Source organism: Mus pahari, chromosome 23 (genome assembly GCF_900095145.1).
Source record: "Mus pahari chromosome 23, PAHARI_EIJ_v1.1, whole genome shotgun sequence".
Classification (NCBI taxonomy): domain Eukaryota; kingdom Metazoa; phylum Chordata; class Mammalia; order Rodentia; family Muridae; genus Mus; species Mus pahari.
Genome location: NC_034612.1, coordinates 38,141,545 through 38,162,468, shown reverse-complemented (window position 1 = coordinate 38,162,468; position 20,924 = coordinate 38,141,545). Strand labels below are relative to the sequence as shown.

Genomic DNA, 20,924 nt, shown 5'->3' with positions numbered 1-20,924 from the left:
GGTATGTTTGCGTGTATGTGTGTGTGTGTGTGGTATATGTGGTGTGGTGCGTGTGGTGTGGTGTGGTGTGGTATGTGTGTGTAGTATGATATGCATGTGTACTGTGGTGTGTATATGTATGTGGTGTATGTGTGTGTGTGGTGTGTGTGGTGAGGTATGTGTGTGTGTGGTGTGTTTGTGTGTGTGTGGTGTGTTTGTATGTGTGTGGTGTGTTTGTGTGTGTGTGTGTGATGTGTGTGTGTGTGTGTGTGTGTGTGTGTGGTATGTTTGTGTGTGGGGGGGAGTGTGGTGTAGTATCTCCACTCTTCACTACCACTTTACTCTCTGGATTATTGTCCAGAGTTTGCTACAATCTAAGAATATCAGATGAAAAATTCCAGAAACAAACAATCCATGGGATTCAAACAAGGTACAGGTTTTAGTCGTATAATAAAACTGTGTGCTGTCCCAGCTCTGTTATTTTGGGTTCTGAATCCTTCCTTTCTTCAGCTTGCTGACACCTGCCTTCCTGTCTTATGATAGCTGTCTATATTATCAGATCAAGTGCCACGTGAAAAAGGGTTTGTGTTCAGCAACCTGTGGCCATGTCACAACCTTTACACCACTCCCTGCTGTGATGTCACAGCCTCTACACCACTCCCTGTGATGTCACAGCCTATGCACCACTCCCCGTGATGTCACAACCTCTGCACCACTTCCTGCTGTGATGTCACAGCCTATGCACCACTCCCCGTGATGTCACAACCTCTGCACCACTCCCTGCTGTGATGTCACAGCCTCTACACCACTCCCTGCTGTGATGTTATAGGTCTGCGCCACTCCCTGCTGCAATGGATGTCACAGCCTCTGCACTGCTCCCTGCTGTGATGTCACAGCCTCTGTACCACTCCCATCCCTTCATCAAAGACCCGCACCACCTCCCACCATAGACAGAAGGGTCAGTATGACAATCTATTGTGAGAAGGAAGATCCCATACAGATGATTTTCCTCCAGTACATTGTTACATTTCCTGTTTCATTGCTAGCTAGTCAGGTGCTAACCTCATGCTGGGCCAAATGCATAAGCCACACTTTATCACAGGTCTGATGCGTAAGAAAAAAACATCCCTGTAAAGCTAAGCATCCCGGGGATCTCAATCTGCATCTTCACCAGTGAGGGTGGACCACTGCCCCGCAGCTGAGAACTGCCCAACCAGCGAGCCTGCCCTTACTGCAAAGCCTCTCTCCACCCAGCCCCCACCTTCCTAGTATCTAATAAGTGACCCCATTGTCCTTGCAAAATCTATAGTAAATCTCCTTCCTATCCATTTCTTTTCTACCTGTACAAACATTGCTCCACCTGAATGAGGTCCTTCCTATAAGCCCTTGGTCAGTTTGTTTTCTTATATCTCCCCACCCCCACTTCACCCCAGGATACACTAGCACAGTTGTGTCCACATCCCGTCCTCTGGGACTGTGGACTCTGGTACACATCTCTTCCATTATCCGCTGCCACGCTGGTCTTTGGGTCTTCCCATAGCCCCATCACAATCCCCACTTCCCCCACTCCCACAGATTCTCCCCATGCCAGTAGCACCCCCAGATGTAACTCAACCCCAGTACAGCCCCTAACTGACAGACTGAGCCTAGCACAGAAGGGACATGCCACGACTGCCCTTTCTTTTTTGTTTCCATTTTGAGAATGTGCTCCACTTGAAGATCCATTTGTCCCCAGGGCACAAATACTAACAACATGTAGGCGGATTGGAATGACAGCCATTTCAAAAGAAGCTGGACTCTCTAGGCTGGGATATGAGTGTCCCAATGAGTCAAGGACAGCAAGGAATTCACAAGCACGGCCATCCACAGAAGGGCACCAGCTCTGGTCCTCTGTAGGTGGATGTACAGATGAAAAGGCGAGAGCTCTCTCAATAGCAGGAACAAACAAAACTGAATATCAGAAGTCACAAGGCACAGTAGGACCTGCTAGAAAATGACAAATGCTTATAACATCAGTGTACCACTAGAGAAAGCTCTGTTGTGTTCTTGTTTCCTTTCTTTTTCTTGGTTTTTGTTTTGTTTTTTTTTTAATATGTCTTTTCTTTGATGTGCATGGTTGTTTGACCAACCTGTATCTGTGCACGATGTGCATGCAGTACCCTCGGGGGCCAGAAGGTGGTGTGGTGTCGGATCCCTTGGAACTATACTTACAGGTGGTTTTGAGCAGCTTGTGTCAATGCTGGGAATTGAACCTGTGTCCTCTGCAAGAGCAGCTGCAGTTCTCAATGGCTGAGCCCTCCATTTCTCCAGTACAACACTGGAGGTTTTAAACAGTACCATTAACATTTAATAGGATCACTGTAACATAGGCATCCATTGTTGGTCTAAATATCCCTACAGAGGATATGGATGCAACCAAAGTTTTGAGTTCTTCTATCTGTGTCCATCTTTAACCACAGGGCAGGCTCAGCCGTCCACAGCTCACAGGCTCAGTAACTGTTAGGCACCTTATTTAGAAGCCTCTTCAGTTGAAGGCATTATTTATTTTTGACTCATGAAATGGGCTGGTGATGCCTGGATACTCTCACACATAATCTCTTCATCCAACTTAGATTACAGGTTCCGGCAAGCCATGCTTGTTCTCACAATGTAGCGTGCAAGTCGCTCTCACACAATGAGAAACTTGGTAGATTTCAACCCCATGTCATCCTTGACATTGTCCTGAGTCACCTGACTGAATGACAGGCTAGAGCCAGAGTCCCCAGCTCCATGGTCCTTCTGTAGTTAAACACTTGTACACTTTTACTTAAAACTCCCCTGTCCCATTAAATAATCCTTCCTGCCCAATAGCATCAAAGGCCACTCTCCCCATGAGGTCTCTCTAAACGCCCTCTTCCTCCTCCCCAGAGGCTGCTAAATAGAATCTACATGTTGTTTCTCCTGTCCTGAGCCTATAGCTCTCTCCCTATGAAATGGACCTACTATGCTTTTATCACAGTCCTGAGGGGTCTGCACATCTCTATAGGAACCCCGAGGGTCCACGTTAGTTGACTCTGCTGGTCTTGTGGAGTCCCTATCCCCTCGGGGTTCCTCAATCCTTCCCCCAACTCTTCAACATGACTTCCCGAGCTCCATCTAATGTCTGGCTGTGGTTCTCCACATCTGTTTTAGTCAGTTGCAGAGTGGAGCCTCTCAGAGGACAGCTATGGGAGACTCAGCATGCACCTTCTATATATTACTTAAAGGTAATGCCACACAATGTCTTTAATGCATACGTGTTTTTATTGCAACTATGGCAAGGTCAGGAAGTGGCATGTTCTCTTGTCGTATCATGTCAGCACTCAAAATACTTGAGGCTCAGTGGGTAAAAGTGTTTGTCACTTGTGTATAGTTCAAAAATCCACATGGTGGAAAGAGATGCCAGACTCACACAAGAGGTCCCCCAACATCCCTGTGCCTTTTTAGGCATGCATGTAACTTACATGCACACACACACACACACACAGAGAGAGAGAGAGAGAGAGGCAGAGAGAGAGACAGAGAGACAGAGACAGAGAGACAGAGAGAATAAAATACTTTTTTTTAAAGTTTCAGGTTTTAGAGAATTGATTTCAGATTATGGACGCTTAATCTGACTGTATTTAATCTCTTAGCCTAAAGCACGATCCTCTGCAAGCTAAATGAGCTTTATACTTTTAATCCCTCTGGAATGTGCTTTGATTTTGGGTAGGCTAAGGCAGTCAGTAAATGGAGGCTCGGTAGCTGTCCGTGGTGCTGACCTCTGCCACAGCTCCTAGAGCTGGCTTCCTTCCTTTCTTTCGAAAGCTGTCACGTCTTATCCCAATAAATAATCAAGTCAGTGTTTACATCATCTTTGTTTTGAGGTAACACGGGCTATTTAAAGTGTGAAATGCTATTACTACTTCATATGTTCAAGAAAGTGAGTCACAGAATATTATTCAGTTAAACCAATCTGATATTTAGTTCGTCGATACTTGGTTTCCTTAACAAATATGTTGTGCGCCCACCAAAAGGAAACTTCATTCTGATTGGCCAACAAAATTACCTGTTTTCTCCATTTACAAAGTCCTTTTCAGGACAGAATTTCACCCAGGAAATTCAAATATCCATTACTTTCCTGTTGCAGTCATTGCTGGTTTTTATTTGGGTTTGGTTTTTATTTGTTTTTTCTAAAACAGAAATTTTATACTGTTAATTGTCTCTTTTAAAATATCTTTGTTGCACATAAAAAGGTAAAAATCTGTATAAGTTCTCCCCTTTTACCTCTAAGAAACAGAATTTGATCTGTAGGATCCAGAGCTTGTATCTTACACTCATGGGATGAGATACATGAACCAGTTTTTTCAGCTTGTGTGCTGTGGTTTTCTTTCCACAAACACGGGTAGAGAATACTTCTTCACAGAGTGAAACTCTGTAGCCCTGGGTGGCCTGGAACTTGCTCTGTAGACCAGGCTGGCTTGGAACTCATAGAGATCCACCTGCCTCTGCCTCCTGAGTGCAGGGATTAAAAGCATGTGCCACCACACCTGGCCAGCCCTCCATCATTTTTAATAGTCACTCATCAACTTTCCTACTGTTTGACTTCAGGTTGTTTGAGGGTTTTACATCGCTTTTTAAAGAATACTGTTGAGTGGGTTCCTCTTCAGAACACTGCAAATGTGCACACCTGCATGGTAAGCTTGCTGCAGGCCACTGTTTCCATGGGAGCCTGCTACATGGTGGGTGCCCTGTAACTATTTGTTGATGACCACATACTGCCTCATGAATGATGTGCCAGTCTGCACTGAACCCCTCGGGTTCCCACCCTTTCATTCTCTCCCTTAAAATCTATGTCTTGGGGATGACCAAATCACTTACCCTTCAATTTGGATATTTTTTAAAAATCAGTATTTCTTCACCTTTTCTGTTATGCTATAATTTACATTCTAAAGGCATAACTACCTGTTACTATAAAGTTCTTCAATTTCTGCCAAACACAGCTTTCACATGTCATCTTGATTATAAAACAATTCTGAGAGTTCCACACTTGAACCAGCCCCAGACTTTAACAATACGTGATCTGGTTTCCATGTCTTCAAATTTGTGTTTTCCAGAGTGCTCCTCCACACAATATCCAGGGTTTGGATCTTGCATCTTGATTCCTGCATCACACAAAGTGCCCCCAAGGCTCACCAACCATGTTCAGTTCACACCTGCATGGGGACTCATGCGTCACACGCCACACACCCTGTGTCTGCCCGCTCCCAAGGAGACGGATACTAACTTGATCTTTTCTTAATGATTATGAATAAAGCTACCACAGACATGTACACACAGCATTTTCTGTGAAATTCAAACTCAGAGAGAATGCCACAATGCCACGTGTAAACCGAACACATGGCCCTGAACACACCTCTCATTACCCATGATGCTCTGTTCCAGTGCCTGTCCATGGCTCTCCTCCCTTCAGTCCTGTCTGGGCTCCAGAAGGGCAAGTGCCTTTTCCTCCCTATTTTTCCCTCTCTCTAGGCCCAGGACAGTGCCAGAAATCGGCCTGCAAAAGCATGACACAGGAGGGTAGCTGTACATATGAACAAACAGTGGTTGTGAATGCTTGCATGCATGAGATCAAGCCAGACAAAATCCAATGTAGAAGGGAGAGGAGGACACAGGGTCCCACCCCTAGCTGAGGAGATAGCTATTGGCAGCTGATATCTGCTGGGGAAGGGGGGTGGGTGGGTCAGTTTTCTTTAGGGGCGTGGCTCTACAAAAATCAAGCTAAAGCGCTTCAATACCAGCAATGTATTTTCAGCACCAGGATAGCTCCCTGTGACTGTGTGGTAACAGTATCTGTGAACAGCATCTCTGCACCCTTTCACTGATGCCAAGGCAGAGGGAAGCTGAGTAACCCTAGAAGTCACCAGAGAATCTGAGGGCTCAGGGCGGGCTCTGTGCAGGCTGTAAGCCAGGGCTCAGCTGATGGAACTCTCCAGAAGCTGCTAAAGGAAAAACCCCAGCAGTTCCAGGAGACAGGAATTCCAACTTAGGGAAAGGGACACTGTCCTCATGCAGTTAGTGAGAGTGACAAGCATTCAAGCTGGCCATCTGCCACATATACCAAAGAATGCAACGTTTAAAGTCTGGGTCCAAGTCGGGCGTGGTGGTGCACACTTTCCAGTCCCAGCAACTCAGGAGGCAGAAGCAGGTGGATCTCTTGAGTTCAAGGCCAGCCTGGTCTACAGAGTGAGGTCCAGGACAGCCAGGGCTACACAGAGAAACCCTGTCTCAAGAAACCAATCAACAAGCCAAAAAAACAAACAAACAGGTCTGGGTCCAGGCTTTGTCAGCCATCCCTACTTGACCCAGACAGCCACTGGGCACCTCAAGTCTGTCAAATACTACCTTCTCAGAAAAGGATTTGTGTGTATGGGGGTGGGTAGTCCTGTAACGAGGCCCAGGTTTTATCCAAGGATTCCCTTCATCGTTGCAATCCCCACCTGCGCTGCCAGAGAGACGGGGAGTTACCTGTTCCAGTGAAGGCAGATATATGTTTATTTCCAGCTAGTTGAAGAGACTGACTGTTTCAAAAGTGCAAGAACGCAGTGTCAGCCACTGAGAATTGGAGGTAAGCTCTTGGCTTTTACTCTATGAGGCAGGTGAGCAAAGCTAACACACTGAAGATTAACATTCTGTCTATGAAATACATCGTAAGGGCCAAACAGCCCCGATAACGGTGTGTCGCTGTGGTTTGCTGAAAGGAGACGTGGATTTCTAATCTACATAAAAGTAAGCAATTTTTGAATGATGGACGAAGAAGATGTAAATATTACATCCAGGCACTCCATCTTGGTCTTGAAGGAGCGGGAAGTATTCTTTGAAGAATAGAATTCATTCAGATGTCTGCCAAGCAATTGCTTTCCAGTGTGCACGGTGACTGCCAGGCCTATTAACTCAACCCGGTTGTTTCCGGCTCAGCTACCCACGTGGCACCTGAAGCCAATCTGAGACTCAGCCGCTATCTCCTATTATTTCACCTGTGCAAGCGTCAGTAACAAAAACTCTCACTAATGTGTTCCCTTCCTCCTTCCCTCCAACAAACACTGCCTAGCTTCCCAGCAAACCTGTTTCTTCCTCTCATCCCTGGGGCTAGTTCAAGGGCCCCTGCCTCCCATAAAGAGTAAAATGACTGAATGGGGCAACCACAGGGGAATTCAAACCATCTGTGGGGTTAATCACAGGGAGGCAGATGGCTAGCCTGGTGCAATGGAGACAGCATGCTTTCTCAGCTCTGCTGCTGCCCCAAGTGGACTCACTTCAAGGCAATAGAATGTGCCATGCACACTTGGTCCTCGGTGTCTCAGAGGGATGCACTGGGGATGGAGCCTGCCTGTGAGACTCCCTCATCTACAGGGCTGCAGCCTGTGAGACTCCCTCATCTACAGGGCTGCAGGCTATAATTCCCAGGCCTCATGTGCTATCTAGAAAAGCAGAGAGAAATCTTTCCCAATCTCGTCAGGAATAAAGTAATGCTCACCCACACTCAGAGCCTTGCACGGGGTCAGCCACCATAAATGCGGCCCCTTCGCATGTCTTTCTTTTTCTAAAGGAAGTTGGATTTCTTTCTTTTATCTTGCCTCAGAAGCTTTTTGCCACCCTTCTCCTACCAAATGAGACCGAAGCCTAAGGGGAAACGGCGGTAAATTATTAACCCCGAGATGCAACCCAAGGGGAAAAGAACATAACAACCAGAAAGGAGGAAAGAAAGTGGGGTGACCAAGAGATTGAGGGGTTGCTGAGTGAAGCAGGGGAGGGGCGAAGCACAGGAAAAGCAATGGCTGCCCCTGGTGACATTTATTAACCCACCGTGGGGGGGATATAAAAGAATAAATAAGTCAGTAAATAAATGAGGATACAGGAGGAAAGAGATGAATCAATGTGGTCCAGTAACTAGTTGATCTGCTACTGGAAGACTCCCACTATTCAGGCAGCAACTGCTGACTTACCCAGTTTTGTGGGTTTGGGGAAAGGGGTATGCCCTGGGAGAGCTGCGCCCCCCCCCCCACTGTTAAGAAACCAACTGCAGATATCCAACGCTGACCAGACTCCAAACAAGACACGCGAGCAGAGCATGTTCTTAGAAAGGGCACGATGATCTGAAGTCATCCCAGGCCTCCGGGGAGCACGAATGACACAGACGAGAAGGACAAGTTACTGCTGTGGGCTTTTCTATCATTATAATAAAAGATAAAAGTTTAAAAGCACCGCTTTCATTTGGAATAATGCCAACCTCAAAGAACGAGTGTTTCCCAATCCAACTCCGGATTGTTTTCGTAGAGAACAAAAGGTGCAGACTCCTGATAAACACGGACCTTCCAGTTTAATCTAAAATTTGAAGTTTTGGGGATTTGGGGGACCACTGTGATGGATGCCTGCAGCGTCGCAGATCAGATGTCCGTGCTGCACTGACAGGATTCTGCAAGCGACCCAGCAGGAGGAGAACTCGGAGCAGCTGGGCAGGCGAAGGAAACATCATTTGCTCCTGGCCCCCGAGCACAGCAGAGGGCTTTCCTGGAGAAATTCTGAGCGACTTGAAGACAATGAAATCGGGATGTCAGAGAGTTGCGTCTCTGGCTCTGCATCTTGACTAGGAAGCAAATTGTAAGATGTCCCAGCTTCCTGTGGAATGGAAGTGTGGACACGTATCTTATAGATAAGAATGTCTAGCTATATCTAGGACTCTTGAGATGCCTTCATAATGCCCACCTGAATCTAAGGCAGGGACAAAGAGGCTTCCACCACTCGCTCATGACTAATTCTTCCCTAGTATGCATCTTAGTACAGGTTAAAACAAAACAAAAACAGAACAGTAGCTTATGGCTTTGCCATGAGGACTAGGGAAGAAAATCTCTGAATAGTACAGCCATCACCTGGTGGGTTAGATATGAATGGCAGCACTAATGCCACCACATTAAGAAATGGGCATAGAGGGGCACAGAGGCTAAGAGCAGTTACTGTTCCTACAGAGGACTTGGATTCAATTACCAGCACCCACCTTGCAATCCACAACCTCCAGTTCCAGGGAATCTGGCGCCCTCTTTTGGCCTTCCCAGGCTCCTGCATGAACATGATGCACATATGCAGTCAGGCTCATATATACACCATAGATAGATAGATAGATAGATAGATAGATAGATAGATAGATAGATAGATAGATAGATAGANAGATAGATAGATAGATAGATAGATAGATAGATAGATAGATAGATAGATTATAGACAGACAGACAGAATTTTGTAAAGAAATGAATTTCTTTCTACTTCCCAAGGCTCGGGGAATCACTGTAGAAGAGGGGACTGAAAGATTTTACAAGCCAGAGGCACTGGGTGACTACAACAAACGAGTTTTCAGGACACAACATGGCAGTGACATATGAACTTACAGTGATCATGAAAGCTTGTGTAAGACTCATATGAGCTCAAGCCTGACAAACAATTCATCATGAAGGAGGAGGTAGGCACACAGTCCCATCTCTTAATAGCAACTGATGGTGGCCAAGAAAGGGAGACTTGGTTTTCTGGAAGGACGTGGAGCCTGGTAGGTCAACCACACTCCAGTGCAAGGGTATCTGGGCAGCACAAATTATACTTGATGGGTTTTTTAAAATAATAGGAGAGGGAAGAAGGTCGGGTGCATAGGAAATATGATCAAACTAGGTTGTGTGAGATATTCTAAGAATTCATTTTAAAAATGCATATAGACCATCACTATGGAAGTGATTAGGTCTCAGAGTGAGTAAGACTCACAAGGATGAGTTTGGCCACTGTGTCCTTCTGCTTGCTCCTTGCAGCATCCAATGCCCAATGCACCATGCATGCATCTCTTCTGCAGAAGCCTGGAGCATCCTCCATGCAAACCTGGCTCATTCTCAATCCCAATCTAGCACCGCCCCATGTTCTCCTGCCCTCTGCTTACTTCCCGCCACTACCTTTTTTCTGGGACCTGTACATCCACACATCCATTGATGCAAGATGAGCACTGACTCTCTGTTCTTCTAGAGACTGTGTGTGTGTGTGTGTGTGTGTAAATATATACACATATGCATTAATGTATGTATATATACATGTATATATATACATATACACACACACACACATATATATATATAGGTATAGGAATAGGTATAGGTATAGGTTTAGACATATGAGGGGGTGAAGAATGTGTCCCTTAGGCAGAATTTCATCTTTAAAAGAATTGGTTATAGTCAGCAAAGAAAAAAGAAAGCGTTACTACGGGCCATCTGCCAGGACACAGAAATAGCTGCATTTTTGAAAAAAAGCATTGAAATAATATTGTTCCTTCTCAGCATTATCTCCATGGTGCATGTTCCTGGAAAGCAGATTCCAGGCTTGTCCATCTCCCAGAACACAGTGCTCTCTCGACTATGATGCACCAGGCTAACCGTTCTGCTTGATTTCATTAGGACAGAGCTGAGCTGTAAGACCTTCCCATCCTGGGTTATGAGGAACAGCAGCTGGGCGGTACTGTGTGGGAGGCACACCCGCTGAAGTCAGTCCTTCTTCCAACCCGGGCTGTGACTGCCCCTGTGCCTCTTGGGGCCGTGTGTGCCTGTCCTTCTTGTTTATAGTTATTTCTGGATATTCCCCATCCCCTCCACTTCTCAGCCTACCTACTTTATCCACAGATGTGGGCTGCTGTCTGGGGCACAGGCCTTACTTAGCTCTGTAGACACTGTTGGACTGTTGGCCATCATAAAATTATAAAATAGCGTGTCTGCCATGGAAATCATGATATTCTAGAAACATTAAAAGTGGATTTATAGTGTAATAAATAGTCCCATCTTAGGTATTTATCGAAATGAACAGAAATTGGAATCTTGAGATATCTGTATACCTATGTTCATGGCAGTATTTATCATACTACTCAAAGCTCTGAGTGAACACAGATCCCCACCTATGGGTGAACGGGTAAGCAAAACGCAGCAGTTACATATAATGAGATATTAAAAGGATAGAGATTCTGATATATGCTATAAGGGAATGAAGAGAAAAATAATCGAGTCATACACACAAGATGCTGCATTGTGCCACTTCCGCAGAGCACCAAGACTAGTGAAACTCACACACAGACAGCAGCCAACTGCTGGCCGGAATCTGAGAGAGGGGCAACGGTGCTTTACTGTTTAATTGGCTATGGTTCTGTACGATGAGAACAACTCTGCAAATGGCCAGGGCTAAGGACTGTGCAGCTGCGTACGCTTAAACATCACTGGACTGTTCATTTAAAAATGATGCAGACCCAGGGTATGGAGACAGCTGAGCAGTAAGGAGTACTTCCTGCTCCTCCACAAGACCTGGATTCAGTTCCCAGCATCCACATCCGGTTCCCCACAAGAACCTCTAAACCAAATCCAGGGGACTCTGGGGCCCTCTTCTGGACTCCATGGGCACCTGCATGTGTGTGGCACATACACACAGAGACACATAAGTTAATTTTTTTCTTTAAATGATGAAGACAGAAAGCACAGTTACGTCATAGGTATTTTTTTGTAATTTTTTTATATATAAATAAGGGTAGACAGAATTAGAGGGTTATAGCAGACAATCGGAGACAAAGAAGTGACCAAGCAGAATACCAGCTACTGAAGGTGGCTGTGTGCTGTTGAAAATGCAGTTATTAAAGTAATCCTCGTTAGCACCTCCCTAGAAACATGACAAGCGCACAATCTTTTGCGGGTGTGTGTGGTTCTTGCTCGCTCCCTGCTTCTGGTCTGTGGGCAGCCACGAGAAAGCATCTCCTTCCCTAGGCCCACACTTCCACACCACCAGCTGGCAGAGGCTGCTGCCACCAGGCAGGTCCTGGCTCTCCATCCTCCTTCCCTCCCCCCTTCTCTTCGGCAAGATCCAAACTTCTGCTCCCTTTTGGCTCTAAAACCAAACAGAACCGTGAAGCCGCCACCCCCACCGCGGGAAGTCCTTTGTAGGGTATTGATGCGATGCCTCCCTCTGCTTTCTCTGTCTGCTTCCCCAAGCTTGCTCGGTGTCCCCTGTTCCAGGGGAAGACCCTTTCCTTCCTAGCCTCGGTTTCTGGGTACTTAAATCAGAAGAGGAAAGAGGATTTCAAGCCACAGCAAGAGGAGGGTTGGGAGACTCTTCAAGTTCATTTCTGAAGTCTGTGAAAGAGTGGGCTGGGATCCTGAGGCAGGCAAACTCCATGCTGACTACGCTCAGGCACCATCAAAGCCTGGGGGAGAGAGCAACAGTTACACGCAAGCCCAGACTCGGACCGTGATCCAAAAAAGTAAGTTACACCCAAGCCCAGACCCAGACAGTGATCCCAGAATGCACCAGTTCTGGAGTACAGAACCCAGGCAGTGTAATGAATGACCCAAAGAGACATTGTAACACCTCAGGAGACCCTGTGGAGATGAGACCCAGCATCAGAAGGATGTCTTTGGCACCAAGAGGTACCAAAGGAGGAGGAAAGATGCTGTAAAGGAGGTCAAGATGTAAACTCTTGGGCTAGAGAGATGCTCGGAGGTTAAGAACACTTGCTGTTCTCTAGAGGACCCGAGTTCAGTTCCTAGCACCCATGTCATGACCACCAAAACCCTCCCCTGACTTATGTGTAGATGTGTGTCCACTCCCACACATGTCCCCCACCCCACCCCGCAACACACACCTAACAATAGCGAAAATCATCTTAAAAGTTTTTAGAAAGGAAGATCAAATCCCTTACCAGCCCAGAACATTGAAAGGGCCAGGGCCACCAATAAGTTCTAGAAGGAAGGAATTGGTCCCAGTTTTATTCCTGGCACATTATCTCGTCATAAGAAAGTGAAGAAACATATTCTCAATGGGTAAAAATGGTTACTCAACTTGAGCTGGAGGGTGAAAGCAAATCTCGCTCACACGTGACCCGGTGATGTTTCTACACGTGACTATCATCTGTTTCCCCACCCCACCCCATCCCTCACTGCCAAGAGCAGTGTACAACCTACTGTCTGAGGTGGCACCAGAGCAGCCTGGGATACGAAAAGGAACTTTCAATGCCTACCCACCAAACTTTACACGTGCCCTCCAACTTCAACCTTTTTCTTCCTGACGCTAGGCACGCTCGCCTAAACCTGCAAGTGTGATCTCACCACAGGGCTCTGCACTTACAGAAAAGAACGTGAACTTGTTATCAACCACAAAACGCTTCACTCTCCAACCACGGATCAACTCGCCCATACCGCGCTCCCTCCCAACCACTCTGTGAGTGTGCCAGCACTGGCCACGCTCTGAGATCTTTCCTACCTAGATTCCTCTGGCTTTAGACCTGTCTGTCAGTGGCTGAGGGATTGTAGACCAGCTCTGTGAAGTCCTACTAATGCCTCACAGGCAAAAGATGGTTTTTGCTCCATTCTTCTCACAAGCAGTTCATGGCAGTGGGATAGTGAGCAATGGACAGAGTAGACATGTGTCCGAATATGCCCTTCCAAACATCTCTCTTCAGTTTTCCTTATCAGGTATCTGGTCCCAGCAACGTGATGACTGGAGAATCCATTGAGGGATCTTCTCCTTGGTGCAGGAAGCAAGTGAGTGCAGCAGATATGTTATTGTTGTTGTTGTTGTTGTTTTTGCTTTGTTTTATGAGTGACTGGCTTGCATGTATATATACCATGTGCATGAAGTGCCCGCAGGGACCGGAAGAGGGCATCGGATCTCCCAGAACTGGAGTCCAAGGTGCTTGTGAGCAGCTATGCTGGTGATCAGAATAGAACCAGGGTCCTCTGGAAGAGTAGCAGGCAGTGCTCTTAACCATTGAGCCATCCCTCCTGCCCCTTGTTTGTTATTTGGTACCAGAACTACATGTGGGTTCCTTTTAAAACCCTCTCTACAAAGACCTCGTGACCCTAGCTTGAGTTTTGAGCATCGTTCGTTGGTTAATTAAATTTCATCCCCACAAGGTCCACATGAGGAACCATCAATTTCCCGAGGCTACCTAGTCTCCCCAGTTCCTCATCCCAAGTGTCCACACAGAATCGGAGCCCTCAGCACTCCCCCACATACTCCAACGTGCCCAACACAGCATGTTAAATCACCAAGAGTCCATCCAGCTCTCCCTCAGCACTCCTAAGCCTGTGAAAGAATTGGTTCGAAGCCGTTAGCCTGTTCATTAGAGACTGGCCCAACCCCCACTGAAACAAGGAATCACAGAACTGTGTTACAAACCATCGCCCGAGACTCCGAGGAGAGCTGGACCAGCAACAGCCTGTGCTGCAAAGAGGCTTGCGCTCATATTAAGCTAATATTTTAGACATGAGCTCGCCTCACTTTAAAATACTTTACATTCAGAGGGGAATGAAACTTAACTTCCTCCTTGAATAATTCAGAACTGCCTCTAATTTTTAGTACACATAAATACGTTCTGCTTTAATAAAAACCGCTTCCTCTGAGGAATGCCCGCCTGGGTGCTTTGCCTCCTCAAAGGCACGTCTCTGAATTCATGGACTTTTAACATTTAGGGGTCAAAGCATTATTTGAGATAACTGCCTGTGTTCCTTGGGCATCACTTGGGAGTTAATTCTCCTTGAATTCTTTCTCCTTCGTTTCACTGATATATACATTTTTGAATTCTTTAATAAGGTTTGTGATTGCTTTTTTAACTCCTGCATCCTGGAGATATCTGGGTAGTCCCCATTAGCAAGCATTTCTGCCAAACTGGCTGGTTTGGGAGAGAAGATACCGGCTTCAGCTTTCATATCATTGGCACTCTTGTGAGGAGATCTCTGAGTGTGGATTTCATTGGTTAATTCCAGGCTAGACCCTGGATGGGGCCATGGAGGTCTGATCTGGGCATTTGGATTCCCTTTGTTAGCCCAGGATAGACCCTGGAGGAGGACATGGGTCTGTGACTCAACTGTCCATATTTAGTAAACAGTTTGGTCGCATTTGGCTAAGATCTTTATATATTTATATTTGCATGTCTACATTTACACACTTATTGTCTAATCTTTTCCCCAATGGAGAGCTTTGCTTACAAGTCTGTGCCTCTGGTGTTCTCCACTAAGAGCTGCTCATAAGGATAGACACTGAGCGGTAACCTGGTTCCTGAGATATCAATACTGATCCTCGCTGCAGTAATACATTTGTACAACGTGAATCCAAAGGAGCAGGGACAAACAGACATGACAGTGTAGTCAGGAAAAGCTTGCTCTCCTCAAGAGTTAAGTCCTGCTTCTTACTCCCAGCCCCAATTCCCAGGAATAAGACATTTTATTTTATTTTATTTTATTGGTTTTTCGAGACAGGGTTTCTCTGTATAGCCCTGGATGTCCTGGAACTCATTCTGTAGACCAGGCTGGCCTCGAACTCAGAAATCCGCCTGTCTCTGCCTCCCAAGTGCTGGGATTAAAGGTGTGCACCACCACGTCCGGCAAGATGTATTTTAATCTACATTCTGCCACATGGCTGGTTACCTGTGCTCAGGTGCCATGCATCTGTCTTGTTCCATCTTCCCAGACGAATCTCCCAGAATCCTTCCTGCTTCCCAGAAGTCCCACCTTATAGCCTACCTTTTCCCGTAGGCCATAGGTTTTTGATTGACAGGTGCCACATCCATACACTACAAGAGATATTCTCTGTACACTCTGTTCTCTGCACCCAGCGGAGTTGAAGTTCCAACCCTGGACACGGTGGAGTCTGCGGCATTATCCTCAGGCCCCTAGTCTGAAACACAATGTGGCTCATGGCTTCCATACCAGAAGCAGAGGCCTCTGTAAGAATCCTGCATTCTGTTCTCCTGTCCCACCTCTGTCTTCTGCTTGCTCCCTCTTCCACACCACAGGCTCTCAATGTTGGACGCACATGGAAACCACCTGTTCATTCTAACATGTTCTGGTGTCTGGGCTCCTCTAGTACACACTCACACTTCTGCAGCCTGGATTGCAGTCCTTAGGGTTCTACCACACAGCAAGGTGGAGGGTCCAGCAGGATCAATCACCCTGGTCCTGAGTCAAACTCCCAGCTCATGTACCAAGGTGAATCGGAGATATATGTTCTGCAGTCTTTTTGTTGGTGAAGTACATTTACCATTTCTCTCTCTCTCTCTCTCTCTCTCTCTCTCTCTCTCTCTCTCTCTCTCTCTCTCTGGTATACTATTTTGTATTGCTAAATACACTCACAGTACTTAACGAGGGAATGTCTGTCTTCTTTTTTGATTTATTTTATTTTATATGAATGTTTGCCTGTGTGTAGGTGTGTGCACCACCATACATGCAGTACCTGTGGAGGACAAAAGAGGGCGTCAGGTTATCAGGAACTGGAACTACAGATGGTGGTCAGCTCCCATGTATTTGCTCAGAACTGAACCTGGGTCCGCTTGAAAAGCACCCATTGCCCTTAACCTCTGAGCCATCTCCCCAGCCCTGGCACTTGCTTTTTATTGGAGGAACATGCCATGCTATTCCAAATACGTTTATAATTAGGTACATTTCATACAGAAATACAAATAGTTGGTTTACTGGCAACAGAAAGCTACTAAGATCCCCAAGCAACAGTCAACAGGGACAGGAAATGGTGTCCTCTTTGGGCAGACAAGAGCCTCAGGGTTGTCCACTCAGACTGAGTCATCTCCAGGTAGGTTTTAACCTTATTCAGTTAGCAGGGCCAAAAGTATCTTAAAGTTGTGTCTTTCGATTACCTTGCTGTCTCTTTCCTCCTTGCCATCTCCCACTCACTCCTCAGAACTCCGAAGCCTTCCTCCTCTCTTGCCCTGGACCTGCCCTATCAAAGACCGGTGCTCCCACTGCCAGGAAGCAGGATCGCTGGCACAAGTGGCCATGGTCCTCCGTGCTCATCAGCCGCTCTCCACGCTGAGTCGCTTCCCTCTCCCCATTGTCACCAGGCTTCCTTCTTGTCTTACAGAGAAGAGAAAGTGCCTTCATGTTCTTGGTGAACCACACCCATCCTCCAATGACTCCAAACACTAAGGACTGTCCTGAGCTTTAAAGGTGCACACAGGACCTGGTGTTGAACCCCAGTTCTGTTTCTTATATGTTATGATCTGGGGCCAGTTACTCAACCTAAAGGCCAAAAGGCTTTATCTAAATAACCAGGGTAATAATTTCCATGACAACAACACAACTCTGTGAATCTGTGAGATGGCAAACAGAACCGAACCATCTTGTTTCAGTTCTGGGCTTTTTCGGGACAGAAGTCATGAGGTGCACATGGCTAATGAGCACTGTAAAACCGAGAATTCGGGTTTCTGTCATGTTTAATGCTAATTAATTTTAGGTTGGATTTGTGCATCCTGGAGCCTGTGACTTCTACTGGGCGGCACAGCTCTGTAACTGTTATCAGAACTGTTGAATAACGATAGCAAATGTCTCCAGTTCAAGTCCCCACTTGAGCCACCTAGGCTATGTATCAAGCAAACTTGGGGCCTGGTTTTATGAGCATACTACTGTATGCTCCACAGAGTGACCAAAACCACTCACAAGCCACAGTGAACACTGAAGGCTTATTTTGTGTAGCTAGTGAAGAGACAAGCATAGGCTGGACTCCAGGACCCTGGGGATGGAACTTCACTGCGTTCAGGTGGAGGTGTTTGCTCCTTAGTTTCCGTTTAGGGTTGATTACAGGAAGCTGGTCCTCCCACCTGGGGTATGTACCAGGCCCTGGTGTGAGTGAGCATCAAGTAATTTCTTACATACAACCTCTACCAGCATCTCATGGGTCCCCATCACCCTGTGAACAGGCTCACTAAATGGCAGTTGGACAACAACACAGAGATACCACTAGGTTCACACAGCTCCAGCTAAGTGCACGTTCTCTGCCCCTCTCCCGGGGCCTTTTCCCCCTTCCACCTCATCCACTCCCTTTGCCGTGCCTGAAACATCCCTGTCCCTTACCAAGTGGCAAAGTCAGGCATTTAGACCCCAGTAACTTCTTACTCCCATTAAAAGAAGCCTTGGAAAGTGTCTTTCCCCAATATTCTTCTACAAGCAAAGAAACCAAACTGAAGTTGAGATACTACATTGGTCAGGGTGTACTAGAGAAACAGAACTAATATAATGTGAAGAACTGGAGGGAGGGGGGAAGGGAGGATGGGAGAAGGGATGGGTTTATTTTAAGGAATTGGTTCACATGACACACAGGCTGGCAATTCCAAAGTCTGCGGGACAAACCAGCGTGCTTGACCAAGGAAGAATGCTGTTGCAATTCTCCAAAAGCCACCTGCCTGTTGGCAGAACTCCTTCTTCCTGGGCAGAAAGGGCCCTGCCTTCCAACTTCCAACTAACAGCATGAAACTCGCCCACTTTAAGAAGCCTCTCGGCTTTACTCAGAGTCCACTAAAGTACTCTCTCCAGTCATGCTCACAGATAAACACCTAGTCTCATTGGCCGAAGAACTACATGCAGCGGCCAAGCCAAGCACACAACAAAATTACCAAGTGCAGAGTTGAAGTGACTTGTCCAGTGGCTCTGAATTAAAGCCAGGGTGATACCTAAGAGATGCTTTTTAAAATGTAAGGATATAACTTCCTCTGTTGCTGGAAGTATATTAAAACATAAAGGGCTTTTTGTCTATGAAGTAAAATATACAGCATACACACACACACACACACACACACACACCATGCAGCAGAACTGACTACTTGAGTCTGAGACTCTGTATTGCTTAGTCCACACTGTGTTAGTCACTTTCTGCGCCATGACAAAATACCCCCAATGTGGTCACCTTGAGGAGGGAAAGATTTACTTGGGTCCAAGGTTTCAGAGTTATCTCAGTCCACAGTCCTTGGTTTGTCTCACTCTGAGCCAATGGTGAGGGAAGGCATCTTAGCAGTGGGAGCATGTGAGAGAGGCTACTCGCCTTGTGGCAGACAGGAAGCACACAAAAGACAGGAAGGGGCATGGAAGGCTATAGTCTTCTACAGACAACCCCCCATTACCCACTTCTTCTGACCACTCCACACACCAGGATTTTCACCACCTCCCAACTGAACATCATATTAGAAGCCCATCAAGGGTTTAGTCCATCCATTAGAACAGCTCCCAGGATGCAGTCATTTCCCAGGAGACCATGAGCGGACCCAAGTCCTCAGCACATGGCGCTGCACTAGCCACACCACCACACTCGTTTAACATTAAGAACCACAGACCGCTCGTTTTTTATATAGAACACCATATTTGGTCATCAGCTCAAACCTATGAGATTGGAGTGGATTTGGGGAGACAATCTGTTATGTTTTCCAAGAAATATGACTTTAAGTATCATGTGTCTACAGCCAAATGGGAAATGCTTTATGAGTGAGTTGATTTTTTTTATTTTCTAAAAGTCAAAATGGGGGTTTGGGGGGGGGCAGATGGAAAGATGGCTCAGCCGTTGAGAGTACCACTGCTCGCCCAGGCTCAGTTTCCAGAACTCAAGGCAGCTGCCAATCATCCTGAACTCCCAGAAAGTCTGATGTCCTCTTCTGGCCTCCAGGAGCATGGCAGTCATGGTGCACACACGTGCAGACAGGCATACACTCACACACACAAAGCAAAAATAAAATTCAAGATCTCTTAGAGGAAAAAAAATCAAAACCATAGCACTAGGTTCTAATACTGGGGAGTGTCCACATATGTCTCTAAACAGTAAGATACGATCCCCCTCGGGCCACTGGCATCAAGGCCAACTGTAAGAGGTGGACATATGTCATCTTTCAACTGCAGGACATTCTCAGCCACTCCAAAATAAAACAAAGAGGTACACTTGCTAATCTGAGTTAATTCCATTATTTCAGACTATGCCGTCACCCCCCAAAATCCACAACCCTTCATCCAAAATCTTGAATACCAAAAAAACAAAGAAAAAAAAAGAAAAGAAAAGAAAAGAAAAAGAAAAACAAAAATCTAAAAATAAAGTATTTTATGACTAATCTGAGGTTATGACTGGTCTGAGGGCAAAACATAACTTACATGATATTAAGCTATTTGTAGTCTGTTTAAAAATCCAATGTAAATATACATGGTCTGCTTTATATATATTATTAGTCTACATCACTCAAGGTAATGACACAACCCCACTAGAATGTCACATTATGTATGGTAAGTGCAATCAAAACCCCAGAGTGCCCTGCTTTGGATATGGAAGACCCCCATCGAATCCCACGTTTGAGCTCAGTTCCCAGCCACACTGATGCTTAGCGAGCCAAGGCCGTGCAGCTGTTAGCAGAGAGAGACAAGCTGGGGGCTGTGCATCCTGGGGTTGGGCCTTGAGGTTTTCTATCCCAGCCCTGCTTCCTGCTCACTCTCTGCTTCCTGACTGCCTCTCCAGCCACCAGACCTCCCTCCCCATGATGCACTGTGTGCCCTTGACCTACAAGCCACCATGACCCTTCCCCCTTAGTTGCTTCTTCTTCTCAGGCATTTGTCAAAACAACAATACAACGAGGAATGTAATCAGTACAGAAAGCTGGTAGAAGTGGGAGCAGAGCCTAGGGAGGGGGCTCGATTGTGGGTTAAAGGCTCATACTGTACTTGTAGGGCCCCCTGTTCGGTGCCCAGCATCCACATAGTGGCTTAAAACAACCAGCAACTCCGGTTTCAGGGATCAGATGTCCTCTTGTGGCCTCTGATGGCTTCGGCATACACATGCCACACTTACATACACTCGGGCACATACACATAAAATAAACCTGTTTTAAAAAGTGGATGATTGCACTCCCGCCATCTCTCTTCTCAACCCCAGTGGAGTCAGCTGAGCGCTCCGGTGGACCCTCCACACCACAGGTCCTCGGGATCACAGTGAGTGGAACACAATCAACTCCAGAGAATCCAGCAAGGGCTTGTGCCAGCAGGAACAGGGATAAAGGAACACTGCCCGCCCAGAGGCAGGGTTCCGGTCCGGTCTGGGCCACCCCTGCCATCTCTCTTCTGAACCCCAGCGGAG

At 46.5% G+C, this 20,924-nt stretch overlaps 1 protein-coding gene across 4 annotated transcripts in view; it reads right to left on the bottom strand.

Moving 5' to 3' along the window:
• The window catches only part of Mtus2 (microtubule associated scaffold protein 2), a 360,212-nt gene that overhangs the window by 235,068 nt on the left and 104,220 nt on the right, over positions 1-20,924 (bottom strand). The window lies entirely within an intron of this gene.